This window comes from Chlorocebus sabaeus, chromosome 26 (genome assembly GCF_047675955.1).
Source record: "Chlorocebus sabaeus isolate Y175 chromosome 26, mChlSab1.0.hap1, whole genome shotgun sequence".
NCBI classification, from domain to species: domain Eukaryota; kingdom Metazoa; phylum Chordata; class Mammalia; order Primates; family Cercopithecidae; genus Chlorocebus; species Chlorocebus sabaeus.
This window is the reverse complement of record NC_132929.1, coordinates 35,309,588-35,324,143: the sequence shown is the minus strand read 5'-3', so window position 1 is coordinate 35,324,143 and position 14,556 is coordinate 35,309,588.

The window sequence follows — 14,556 nt, the reverse complement described above, 5'->3', positions numbered from 1 at the left end:
GAAACCTTTCTTTGGATAGGTTGCCTGTGTAGTTCTATGCATGTGGGGTGCAATGTGGGATGATGAAGAGAGAAGATTTGCAAGATGCAAACATTTGTTTACATTGTGCCTTTGGTCATAGAAGCTTATATGACTGTCTTCACCCAACCCCAGGAAGGTTTTTGTTTTTTGTTTTTGTTTTGTTTTGTTTTTTTGAGATGGAGTTTCACTCTTGTTGCCCAGGCTGGAGTGCAATGGCGCAATCTCAGCTGACTGCAACCTCCGTCTCCCAGGTACAAGCGATTCTCCTGTCTCAGCCTCCCAAGTAGCTTAGGTTACAGGCATGTGCCACCACACCCAGTTAATTTTGTGTTTTTAGTAGAGATGGGGTTTCTTCCTGTTGGTCAGGCTGGTCTCAAACTCTTGACCTCAGGTGATGCTCCCGCCTCGGCCTCCCAAATTGCTGGGATTATAGGCATGAGCCACTGTGCCCAGCTGGAAGGTTTCTTAAAATGCATTAGAATAAGGACTCACTGTCTCCTATCTGGCATTGGGTTAGAGATCAGTAAACATTTGTTGAATCCATCTGAAAGGTAATATTTGCACTTTTTCCTTCTTTTCCCTAAAAGTTTCAGAACACACGCTTATTCTCTTGCCTTGAATTTGGAAACAGTTTTTGTGCCTGCATCTGTGAGACATGAAAGTGAGGGTGAGGTGAAATGAGAAAGTTGAGCACCAATCAAGGCAAGTACTAACTGCTTGTTCCTTTGTCTTCTCACTACAGAGAACAGTATGATCATTCTTCAGAAGAAAAAAATTAGCCAGGCGTAGTGGTGAACACCTGTGGTCCCACCTCCTCAGGAGGCTGAGGTAGGAGAATTGCTTGAGCCCAGGTGATCAAGGTTGCAATGAGCCATGATCACGCCACTGCACTTCAGCCTGGGCAACCGAGCGACACATGTCTTAAAAATAAATAAATGAATAAAAGCAAGACAAGGAGAGAAATTATGAATTTTTTTTCTTTGGCCAAATGTGGAAGGGAGATAGTATGTCAGGTGTAAGGGGATGGGAAACGTCAAATATGACTCTCTTAATGCGTGTTCAGTTTCCCCTTAAACTCTCTGAGGCAGGTTGGGACTTGGTTTGAGTTTAGGCTCTGTGTGAGCTGTGTGACCTTAGGTAAGTAACTTAACTTCTCTATGCCCCACATTCCTCATCTGTAAAACAGGATTAATAACAGTACCTTCTTCATGAGTTTATTATCTGGGTTAAATGAGCCAATGAGTGTGAAGTGCCTTACAAATGGCCACTGCTCTATAAAAGTGTAAGCCCAAAGGCCCAAAAGCCAACCATCCCAGGTACCCACAAGCCCATACTGCCATGGAGTATGAGCCCCCTTCTCAAATGGATGTGTGTTGCTCCTGGTTGAGGAAAGAGTGATCACACAAAAATATGGTTTGTTGAGATACACTTAAATGCCTATGAAACATGAACTGCTAGGTTAACGTGAAATCATTAACATCACATAAGTAAACTAAGCAGGAGTTAGGCATAAAAGCTAAAAACAGAACTCTTTGGAGAAATGCGGACTGCAGATTAAAACAACTTCAAGAGTCTACTAACTATGAGAGGAAAATCACTGAGAAAGAACTGAAAAAAGTAGTTACTGATAGGAATGTGTCCAGGCAGAGACAAAGTCCTAGGAGAAACGCGTTAGTTCAGGGAGAGTTCAGGGTTTCATTACATGTGATATCTGGGGAGCTATTTGAACTGCAGCCCATCCTGACATGCAACAGAGAGACCCTCCTTTCCTAGCAATCAGGGGAGCTGAGAAACTCATTTAATGGATCCACAAAAGAGGAAAAAAAGATCAGAAGCCTAAGAGTTCAGTCTTTGGAGGAGAAACTTCTGAATCCACGGGTGATGGGAATAGAAATCTAACCTTAGGGCTCAAATCAGAAAATGTTCTCTGTAGACTTTTGTTTTAGAGTAATATTGATTTCAATTTTGCTCTTGAAAACATAAGCTTCACAGAAGGTAAAGGTGGTTTCATTCACTTTCTTGACTTCTATTAAAAACTTTTAAGTCATATATTAATTTTTGAAAGTTCCGTGGTACAGGTGCAGGATGTGCAGATTTGTTACATAGGTAAACATGTGCCACGGTGGTTTGCTGCACCTGTCAACCCGCCACGTAGGGTATTCAGCCCAGCATACATTAGCTCTTTTTCCTAGTGCTCTCCCCGCCCCTGCCCTCCCCTGACAGGTCCCAGTGTGTGTTGTTCCCCTCTTTGTATTTACGTGTTCTCATTGTTCAGCTCCCACTTATGTGATGTTTGGTTTTCTATTCCTGTGTTAGTTTGCTGAGGTTAATAGCTTCCAGTTTCATCCATGTCCCTGCAAAGGACATGATCTCATTCCTTTTTATGGCTGCATAGTATTCCATGGTGTACATGTACCACATTTTCTTTATCTAGTCTATCATTGATGGGTATTTGGGTTGATTTCATGACTTTTCTATTGTGAATAGTGCTGCAGTGAACATACATCTGCATGTATTTTTATAATAGAATGTAAATCATTTATTAATTTTTAAAAGTAAACATTTTGTGCCTAAATAGGCATTTTCATATATTGTCGGTAGGCATGCAAACTGCTACAATGCCACCAAAGAGCAATATGTCAATGGCTATCAAAATGACAAGTGCATATGTCTTTAATGCAGTGTTTTCTCTTTTACAACATTTACCCCACAGATATACTTGTACATGTAAATATGACATTTGTACAGGATTGCTCATTGCAACATATATAACAATAAAATACAGCTATAAAATGAATGAATTTATTTATATAATAGAATGGAAAGATCTCAAAGATATATTAAGAGAAAACAGCAAGGTCCATGACGTACGTAGTGTACTACCATTTAAAAAAATAAACAAAATAAAAATAGGAAAAAAAATGTATGTGTGTTGATTCTAAAACGCATACAAATTATCTGGAAGAATAAATAAGAAACTAAAAACTGGTTACCTCTTGGAGAGAATATGAACTGGAGGACATGGAGGGCAAGAGGGGGAAGTTTTTTTTTGTTTGTTTGTTTGTTTTTTTTTTTTTGAGACGGAGTCTCCCTCTGTCACCCAGGCTGGAGTGCAGTGGCCAGATCTCAGCTCACTGCAAGCTCCGACTCCCGGATTCAGGCCGAGTAGCTGGGACTACAGGCGCCCACCACCACGCCCGGCTAATTTTTTGTATTTTCGGTAGAGACGGGGTTTCACCGTGTTACACAGGATGGTCTTGATCTGCTGACCTCATGATCCACCTGCCTCGGCCTCCCAAAGTGCTGGGATTATAGGTGTGAGCCACCACGCCCGGCCAGGAGGGGGAAGTTTTAACCATATGAATACATTATGTATTCCAAAAATTAAACTACAAAAAGTCATACTTTATAAGAAACTTAAGAAAATCCCATTTTATTTTATTTTTATTTTTATTTTTATTTTTTCAAACAGGGTCTCACTCTGTCACCCAGGCTGGAGTATAGTGGCACAGTCTTGGCTCACTGCAACCTCCACCTCCTGGGTTCAAGCAATCCCCCTACCTCAGCCTCCCAAGTAGCTGGGACTACAGGCTCGCACCACCATGCCTGGCTAATTTTTGTATTTTTTGTAGAGACAGAATCTCACAGGCTGGTCTGGAACTCCTGAGTTCAAGTGATTCACTTACCTCAGCCTCCCAAAGTGGTAGGATTACAGGCGTGAGCCACCACACCCAGCCAGAACATTCCATTTTGTGCCAAAGATAAACTTCCAAACCAGCAACTTAGTATGAAATAATAGCATTTAGGAAGGTACCCCCAAAATAAATTATAAAGAAGATATTTAAAAAGGCAAAGGCTCATATCATATGCTGATCTGAAAAGGACTCTAGTAAACCTGTTTTCCAGTTTCTTAAATCGTATTACATATCTAATGAATGTAGGCTTCAGTAGCTGGTTCACACCTCTGTTACTCAGGTTCTATGATGATAAACTGTGAATAACAGTGCTAGTAAATTTTCAGCCAAGACTATATGATAAAAGTGCCTCTGAAAGATTTTGTAACTATCAAACCCCCATGAATATGCAGTGACCAAGCACCTGTATTTCTCTTTCTCCCTGTGGATGAAATAGAAATATAGACCTTCATGGTAGCATATATCATAAGACTATAAGCCCCATGCCAACAGAAGCCACGTTTATTTTGATCAATACTATATTCCTATCACTATTACAATTATCTTAGCCTAGATTTCCCCGAAAGTGGAGTGGAAGACAAAGGCTATATTTGAGTAGTTATTTGAGAGTGTGACGCCAGTGGGCAAGAACGAAGGATGGAGAAGTAGTACAAGGTCGTATTATCAAGTCCACTGCTGCAGCAGTAACAGGTGGATCCCGCAGGACCTTCTGGGGAGGCTTCTGAAATGCCTCTCAGGCCCTCTTCTCAGAAGAAGAAAGTGGGAGGAACCCCATGCCCCACTGGTCCAGGCATCTCATGGAGCTCTAACTCCTCCACCCTTCCAGGTTGCACAGGCATGAGTGCCAAGTGGACTCCCCTGGGAATCCAACGGATGACACAGCTGTAGAGAAGCTGAGGCAGGAAGCAAAGAGGCTCATGCTGCAGGCCAGAGGCGAAGCCCCATCAGGCTGCATCTGCGGAGACTTTGTTGAAGTCTGCAGGGAACTGGGCGCCGCAGCTGCGGCTGGCACAAGAGGCAAGTCTGAGAAGTTCTGAAGTGGCGCACAAGAGGTGTTCGATACACAGTGCATGTCACACAGTCAGGGCTCAATAAATATTTGTTCAATGAAAAGACCCCAGGCGACCGGATCACAGAATCAGAGAGCTGGAGGAGTCCTCAGAAGTTCATTCCTCCAACCTCCCACCTGGTGTAGGTTTTCCTTCTGAAAGAGCCTAGAGATGCATCAACACTTCTCCAAAAGCGGGGCTCATCCACCACCCGTGAGGGAGCCCCTTTTGTGTTTAAGTAGCTCTACATTCGAGAACGCTTTCCTCACACAGAGAGAAATCTATCCTGCTGTAACGTCTACCATTACTTCCAGTTTGGTCCCCAACAGCATGCTGGGGCTCGACCAGCTGTGGGCACAGTGCAGCTCTAATTCACACCTACATTGCTCATGTTAAGCCAACAGGGAGGAGAAATCCTGCATGCAGTTAATTTGGGAAAACATAACAGAATAATATGAATTGGAAAGAGATATGAAGCACTGCTCCTGTGTTGATACAAACAAATACGTTCTTTAAAAATAAAAAGGAGGCCAAGCGTGGTGGCTCACTCCTGCAAACACGGCACTTTGGGAGGCCATGAGTTCAAGACCAGCCTGGGCAACATGGTGAAACCCTATCTGTACTAAAAATATAAAATGTAGCAGGACATGTTGGTGAATGCCTGTAGTCGTAGCTACTCAGGAGGCTCAGGTGGAAGGATCACCTGAGCCTAGGAAGTTGAGGCTATAGTGAGCCATGATTGTGCCACTGCATTCCAGCCTAGGCAACAGAGTGAGACTCTGTTTCAAAAAATAAAAACATAAAAATAAAAAGGAAATAAGTCTGTGAATACTTGAATAAAAAGAAAAAAAACCTTGGTCTTACTTCTTGGAGAGCAGGGTATTTTTTCTTTTTTCTTTCTTTGAGACAGAGTCTTGCTCTGTAACTCAGACTGGAGTGCAGTGGTGCAATCGCGGCTCACTGCAAGCTCCGCCTCTCGGGTTCATGCCATTCTCCTGCCTCAGCCTCCCGAGTAGCTGGGACTACAGGCGCCCGCCACCATGCCTGGCTAATTTTTTATATTTTTAGTAGAGATGGGGTTTCACCATGTTAGCCAGGATGGTGTCGATCTCCTGACCTCATGATCTGCCTGCCTTGGCCTCCCAAAGTGCTGGGATTACCGGTGTGAGCCACCACACCTGGCCAGGGTATTTTTTCTCACACTCTATGCTCTTAGCTGAGCCCACTTGGAGGAAAACATCCACACTGTTGATTGTCTTTGCTTAAGTTCATGACCACTCACCTCGAGGGAGCCCCTCATTGACTTGAAAGTCCTATCAGTTCATTCACTCTCCCATTCCAACACCTTCTCCCCATGGCCGCTCTCAGCTGATGGCCTTGCTTCCTATTTTATTGAAGACATAGAAGCACTCAGAAAAGTCCACCAACTGCCATCGCTATATCCAGCAGCATCTGTGGATGTGATACTGGCATCTGTGGCCACATCCCCTGGCTTTCTTCCTGTTACTACAATGTGGTGTTTTAAGAATATGTGCGGAAACTCTTTGGCATTACTCCCTTCAAAAAGTGGAGCCTAAAATCCCTTCCCTAGACTGAGGACTGAATGACTTGATCCTAAAAAATAAAATGTGAAGGCACTGAAGGTGTGTGACTTCCCAGGCCATGTTGTCAAAGCATTGAGGCTTCTGCCTTGTTCTTTCTTGGATCATTTTCTCTGAGGAAAAGTGCTATGTTGTTAATACGTTCAAGTAGCCCTATGAAGGAGTCCATTAGTGAGGAGCTGAGGCTTCCCACCAGCAGCCAATATGAGCTCTCCAGTCATGGGAGTGCACCATCTTGGAAGCAGATCATTAGTTCCCAGACAAGCCTTCTAATGGCTCCAGCCTTGGCCAACATCTTCACTGCAACCTCATAGGAGATCTTGGGCCAGAACTACCCAACTTAGATGCTGCTAAATTCCTGATCAGCATATATTGTGTGAAATAATAAATGTGGGTTTTTCAAGCCACTAAATTTGGGGGACATTTTTTATATGGCAATAGATTACTAACACAATACAAAAGAATTATCTGTGATTCCACCATAGGCAAACACTTCCTTTGTACCCAAAGTCCTATCCCCTCTCACCAACTCAAAAACATTGTTCAAGCAATTGTCCGCTTTCACTCCTGCATCACCAACATTTTCCTCTTCAGGGGATCATTACCATCAGCATGCCAACATGCTATAATATCTCCCATCAAAAAAGCAAGCAACACATACCTCTTGGCCTCACAACTGCCTTCTAGCTACAGCCCTATTTCTCTATTCCCCTTCATAGCAAAATCCCTCAAAGGCAAGTCTGTACTTTCTGTCTCTACTTTCTCTTCTTTGATTCTCTACTGAACTCTCAAAAGATCTCAACACTAAAATCCAGTGTTCCCGTTTTGTTTAACCCCTCAGCTGCATTTGACATAATTGATCACTCCCTCCTCCATGAAATACTTGCTTCACTTTCTTTCTGGGACATTCCTCTTTTTTGTTCTCCTTCTAGTTTTCTGAGCATTCCTTCCCAGGTTTTCTGCTGGTTTTCTCCTATCTTCCTGACCCCTAATTGTCAGAGTGTTCCCGGGCTCAGTTCTTGAGTCAATTTTCTTTCTCAAGATACCTGCCATTATTATGACCACCTTCTGTGATCACTGCTTGAATCCATATTGGTCATCACCCCTGCTCAGGCTCAGGATTCTGAGCACTCAATGCTGCATTAATCAACTGGCAGCACAGTTAGTCTGTGCCTCCACCAGTCCACATCAAAGTAATTCACTACTTAAAAAAATCAGTGGAACCAGTTATTTTGATACATTAAGACCAAAGTCACAACAAATGTAAGATTGTTTTTATTATTTTTCAACTGGTTGAGTTGATGTTAGGTATACTACTGCATTAATTCAGCTGCTATAACAGAAATACCATAGATTAGGTGGTTTAAGGAACAGAAATCTATTCCTCACAGTTCTGGAGACTGGAAAGTCCAAGATCAAGGGACCAGCAGATCTGGTGTCTTGTGAGGGTTCACGTCCTGGTTTGCAGATGGTCATCTTCTCATCGTATTCTCAATGAGCTTGCCAGTGGTATGAGTGTGCCATCTTGGAGGCAGATTCTTAGCTCCCAGACAAGCCTTCTTATGGTTGCAGAGAGAGACAAAGCAAGCTTTCTTGTGTCTTTTTACAAGGGTATTAATCCCATTCATGAGCGCTCCACCCTCATGACCTAATTACTTCCCAAAGGCCCCACCTCCTAATACCATCATACTGAGGATTAGAATTTCAACATATGAATTTTAGAGGGCCAGAAATATTCAGTCCATAGCAACTGCCTTTCGCCAGATTTTTTGTGGCTATCCTGTGAATCATGGGATGTTCAGCAGCATCTGTGGTCTCTCCCCATGAGATGCCAGCAGTTACCAACACCCGAGTTGTGATAATCAAAATGTCTCTAGACATTGCCAAAAATCACTCCCAGTTGAGACCCACTGCCTTAGACGTGTGTGTGTGTGTGTGTGTGTGTGTGTGTGTGTGTGTAGACAGGTAGATAGGTTGAGAGATTTATTCAATATTGATACAGAGATGAAAAGGCTAACATTAAACAAACCCTTCTTAGGCTAGTGAATTACAACTTTTAGTTTCTGTGCTTATGTTGAGGGTGGATGTCCCTGCTACAAAGACCAATCCACTGGCAGGTATTCAGGAAGGCATCTGGAAATAAGGGGCTGATAAAAGGCAAAGCTAACAAGGCTCCAACCAGATCGGCAAGTACCATATACATACATACCTGTATTATCATACCATGACACTGTTGTGAAATGATTTCTTCCCATTTCCCTAAAATGCTATGAGCAAATCCGGTGAGAACCACCCTCTGGCACAGTTCCTAGAGCCTCATTGGTGTTCTGCAGTTTTTAATTGGCACCAAATGTGGGCACTACCCTACCCCATGTATGGCACTACCATACCTCAGGCATGGGGATAGGGTCACCCACGCTTTCTTCCACGCACAGCTCCCTGACTGCATGTGGCTCCACTCTTTAAACCTGTCTTTGTCTTTTGTTTTAGCCAGATTCTTTATGAGGTCCTTTTATTTTCTGTTCTCTTCTATTTGAGAATTAACTTTTCACTTGGTAAGGATCTAAGTATGTCCCAAGTACACCCTGAGGTTAGCTGGATAAGGGAGTGTTAATAGTCCCCTGAGGAACCTAGCTAGTAAGACAATGGTATTCTACAGGAGGAGATACTAGCAAACCCCATTCATCCACCACCACCATTCATAACTCCCCAATAGCTGACAGAAAAATTGTGTACCCCACAGTTTCCAAAGGATAGCTGGGACTGGGAGCTGTTGCTGGGAGGGAAAGAGGCACATTGCTCTCATAAAGCTTGACCAAAAATAAATACATTTATATACGTATCTATATATATACACACACACATATGTATGTGTGTGTGTATATATATCTCATGGGACATTAGGGCTAGAAAGAACCCTGGAGGCTGTGTTCTCTAGCCCTTCTTTCTACAAATGAGAACAGCCTCCAATGCCCAGGGAGGTGTGTCTCCTCTGAGGTCAAACAGAATTTTGATAGCACAGCTCTGACAAGAATATTACCCTCTTGGCTCTGGATTCAGCTCCATTTCTACCTCACTGTGCTATCCCAGTTGGCAGGTACAGCAACTTTAAGAGACATCCCTCTGAAAGAAGGACGAGCTCAACCGTGGCAGAGCTCTATCCCACCTCAGCCACCCCAGCCCAACCCCCAACCTTGACTCAGAGCGCAATGGCTCCTTGCATCCTTGGACAGTTTCTACTTACATCTGCATCGATTAAACCTTGATCTCATTTATTATCTCAGGAAATGGTCTCAAGGTCACAGGGCTGGAAATTTAATTATGGTAGCAGTATATTAAGTGGCACATTTAAAGATGCTGAATTGTGGTAATTAATTTTTTGGATGGTGGTCTCGGAGGAATGGGTTTTCTCTACACTGGGTATTTGGCATCCATCATGGCCATTGAACTTGGCAGCTGTCTTTTAGCTTTAAACTGCCTCGTTATTCATCTTTTATGACTAGCCTTTAAAAACACTAGGCGCCGATACCCCCTTTTATTGTAATATATGTGTGTGATGGGAACGGAGCCATACTTCACCTTTGCTATAAAACATGAACCAAGGGTGCCAGCAGCTACCTAAGCTGGCCTCTAAATTGAGACAACAATTACCCTTCGCTGACATCTAGTGTCAAGGCATGAGATATAGCTGAAGCACTGAATCCATTGGCTTGGAAAACGTACTCTTCCCCAGTGATAAAGCCTGTCTCACCCACGAGGCTCCAGCCCCAGCGGGGAGGAAGGGAGCAGAGGGATTAACTTGGCCCTGACTATTGACTTTGCTATGGTTCTAGGTTATCCAAGGGGGCACCCGTCTGCCGAGGCCTTAAAGAGCTTGTAATGTTTAACGAAGGGGCAGTCATTAAATGTGTTTGGTTCAAATATTAGGTTCAATGAGCCTGGGTGGCACTTAATAGAGAGGTGGAAAATATGAATTAAATTAGAGAGATTCATTAAAGAAATTGGCCTGGAGCCCAAGAATGACTGGTTGTCAGACAGAGCTGCCAGGAGTTAGGAGCTCATTCAGTGAGGGAAACTCAAACCGGTTTAGGTTTTAAATTCCAGAATGCCACTATAAAATAGGTTTAAATATTGATCAGCCTTTGTGAAGAAAGGGATAGCCATAAAAACTGACTTGTGGGTAGAAATTCTTTTTCTCAGAAAGTCCGTGTCCTGGCCGGCCATGGTGGCTCACACCTGTAATCCCAGCACTTTAGGAGGCCAGGTGAATCACTTCAGGTCAGGAGTTTGAGACCAGCCATGGCCAACATAGCGAAACCCCGTCTCTACTGAAAATACAAAAATTAGCTGGGCATGGTGGCACACGCCTGTAATACCAGCTACTAGGGAGGCTGAGGCAGGAGAATCGCTTGAACCCAGAAGGTGGAGGTTGCAATGAGCTGAGACAGCACCACTGCACTCCAACGTGGGCAACAGAGTGAGACTCGGCCAAGAAGCAGAGAGAGAGAGAGAGAGAGAGAGAGAGAGAGAGAGAGAGAGAGAAAGAGAGAGAGGAGAGAAAGAAAGAGAGAAAGAAAACAAAAGAAAAGGAAAAGAAAAGAAAAGGAAAGGGAAGGAAGGAAGGAAGGAAGGAAGGAAGGAAGGAAGGAAGGAAGGAAGGAAGGAAGGAAGGAAGGAAGGAAGGAAAGGAAGGAAAGGAAGGAAGAAAGTCATGTCCATTGCCTCCAAAAGTGTAGGAGCACAGTGTTTATACACTTTGAAAGCTCAGAATCCCGGTTTCTCCCTTCTTCAGGTGGGTTCTGCCCTACCCTCCAGTCCAAGGTTTCTTACCCTGGGCACTACTGATATTTTGGCCTGGATGATTCTTGTCTGTGGAGGGTTGGGGGCTGTCCCGTGCGTTGTAGGATGTCTGGCAGTATCCCTGGCCTCTCATCACTAAATGCCAGTAGCCCCCTCCCCCAGTTGTGATAACCAAAAATGTCTTCAGATATTGTCAGCTATCCTCTGGAAAGTAAAATTGCTCCTGGTTGAGAACCACTGGTCTGTTCTAACCTCAGGAGGCAGGCTCAAACCTCTAAGCTGACCTGCCAACAGGGCTGTGCCTTGGCTGGAGAGGTCAGCGTTGGCCCGGCAGGTCTGAGCTGCCCTCACAGCTGGCCTGGTGACCACTCATGCCTGACTGTGACCTCCACTTGGTGTGCTGGCCAGTATGTTGGACTTTGGCCTGCTTAACTCTCACTCTTGTCTTTGACCACAGCCCCAAGTCCTGACCATGAGCATCCTATGATCTTGTGATCTCATTTTGGTAGCACTTGTCCTACAACTGAGTCCTCACACCAGCTCACGTGTCTCTGCCACAGTCAGTCAGACAATCAGCACGTGTCTCCTGCTGGGGATCCCACGGGAAACAAGGCCATCAGAAACTCTGCCGTCACAGAATCTACATGCTAGTGGTGAGAGATAGCCAATAAATACGTCAGTAAATACTCCATTTTCAGATGATGATAAGTGTGATGAAGAAAATAACTCAGGTAATTGGACAGAGTGCAGAGGGGAGGGTGGGCTACTCTAGCCATGGTCAGTAAAGGCCTTACTGAAGAAGTGAAGAGAACTAAAATGTGAACGATGAGAAGGTGGCCCTGAATATGGTGTTCCTGCCATTACAACAGGCTGTCTTTTAAGAAGAAGAAACTTAATAAGATTATAATATACACAGAGTAAAGTGTCTACATCTTAACTGTACATCTATATAAATATGCACACACACACAACTACCACCCAGCTCATGATATTCAATGTTTCCATCATGGAAGGCCCATTTCTATGCCTTCTTCCCTGACAGTACACACCCCCAGAGATAACTATTCTGACTTTGGTTGCCATTAATTCATTTTGTCAACAGGCTGCATTATATTTTATTGTGTTTTGTTTTTTCTAGGAAACCCAGGTAGGTCTTCCATACCAACAACTTTTCAGAAATTCTTTTAAGCCTCTAGTTCCTTATAAAGCTGAAAGGGGCCACTACAGCTCCCATGGAATACTAAAGGAACCGTTCGTGATGGAACCCCCATCACCAAACATCATCAGGTTAATCCAACCCTGGCTGATTCAGGGATGCCTGGAGGGGAAGAGATACAAGGGAAGACAGAATCTCTGTACTTTCATCCCTACCTGCTTCCTTCTTGTTTGCTGAACAAACACTCCTGCCAAAGAAAGCAGCAGAAAAACACTGGGTTCTGCCAAACCCCCGTTAATCAATGAGGCTGTAACAAATCACAGGATGAAGCCTATGACACATCAATTACACTAAAAACCAAGGCCATCTACGGGAATTGGCAATCAGGCGCAAGACCCGTGGGGTCACCCACACCCAGCCGCTGAGGCCCGAGGCCTGGACACTCTGCTGTTTCTTGGCCCAGCTGTGAGGTGATGGCTCAGAGGTAAGCGGGTGGCTGTAGGGTAAGAAATGTTTCATGCCCACAGTGGTCTGAGTGAAGATGCTAACTAAGGTCTACATGGGCCATGCCTGGTGTATTCTTTAAGCCAATGCTGGTTTTTCACACGACTTAGTTAAAATGAAAATAAATGATCCAGAAATTGGAAAACTGCTTCTAAAACTGCCATTGATTAACTAGAAACTTGGCCAGCTGAGTTGAAAACTTGGTGTCACAGTTTCTTTATCTGCTACACAGAAATTATAATACATGCATTACTACCTCATTGAAGCATTGTCATACATAGATATATACACATATACATACACACACATATAGGTCAAGAGAGATATAAATTTAGGGGTGATTATATTTATATATGAGTTGGTATTTATTTGTCATCCATTTGACAGCCATTAAATGTTTCCACTATGTGGAAGGGCTTCATTTCCCTAAAGGAGCTCACAGTGCAGAAAAGAAGAGAGGCTGGAATTGGAAATGAGAAATCCACATGCAGGCGTCCAACAAAAACTACATACATTATCGTCCACCAAGCCACGAGTTCCCCAAAGAATAGGCTCCCGTTGCATTGGTCTTTGAATTCCATGAAGCAGTTGGCGCTTGAGAACTGGAATGATTGGATTTCTTAGACTGATCTGGGGCAACGTTGTGTGAGGTGTAGTAGAACTCCTCAGCCCTTTGCCCATCTTGTTCCCTTTCCCCTTTACCCATTGTCCTATAATTCCATGGACAAGAGAATGGAGCAGAGAAAAAGAAGAGGCAAGGAACAAAGTGAGCAGAAGTGAAAAGTTTACTAAATCCAGGAAAGTGTATTGTGACTGGTTCTGCCAGCACCATTCTCAGGGTCAAGCACCTGCTCAGGGTCTCACAGCCAGTTAATGAACCCAAAGTAGCCCTCAGGTCTTCTAGCTGCAGGCTGTTTCTTATTCACAGGAGATAGCTCACTAAATCAGAGTGCTTAGCTGCAAGCAACAGGTACCAATTTGGGCTGACACATGAGGAAAAGAGTTTGTTAAAAAGATCTTGCCAGGCAAAAATCACCAGTAGAACCAAAAATTATGTGACGAAAAGTATTAATTAATTTATTTAATTTTTAATTTTTGTTTTTTTGAGATGGAGTTTAGACTTTGTTGCCCAGGCTGGAGTGCAATGGCATGATCTTGGCTCACTGCAACCTCTGCCTCCCAGATTCAAGCGATTCTCCTGCCTCAGCCACTCAAGTAGCTGGGACTACAGGCATGTGCCATCACGCCCAGCTAATTTTGTATTTTTAGTAGAGACGAGGTTTCTCCATGTTGGTTGGGCTGGTTTCAAACTCCCGACCTCAGGTGATCCGCCCTCCTCGGCCTCCCAAAGTGTTGGGATTACAGGCATGAGCCACTGAGCCCAGTTGAAAAGTAGTTAAAGAAAAAGATATTCACAGATGGCAAAGCACAGATTATGTACTACAAGATTACCTGCGAAAATGAAAAATCTACATTTACAGTGGAGAAATCTGGCAGTGATAATCCTAACCCAGTGGCCAAACATAATACCACCAAGAGTGGAGCCCCTGCCAGTAACGTGATGCGTATTCATACAAGACCACTTATGAAATATGCTTTCCAAAAAAATGTTAACTTGAATTTAATCAGGCGTCTAGCCCTCATTTAAGATTTACAGGAAATACAGGGAGAGTGATGAATAAATTAAACAACACCACAAGGAAACTATTAATCACGAATGTAGCACAGCC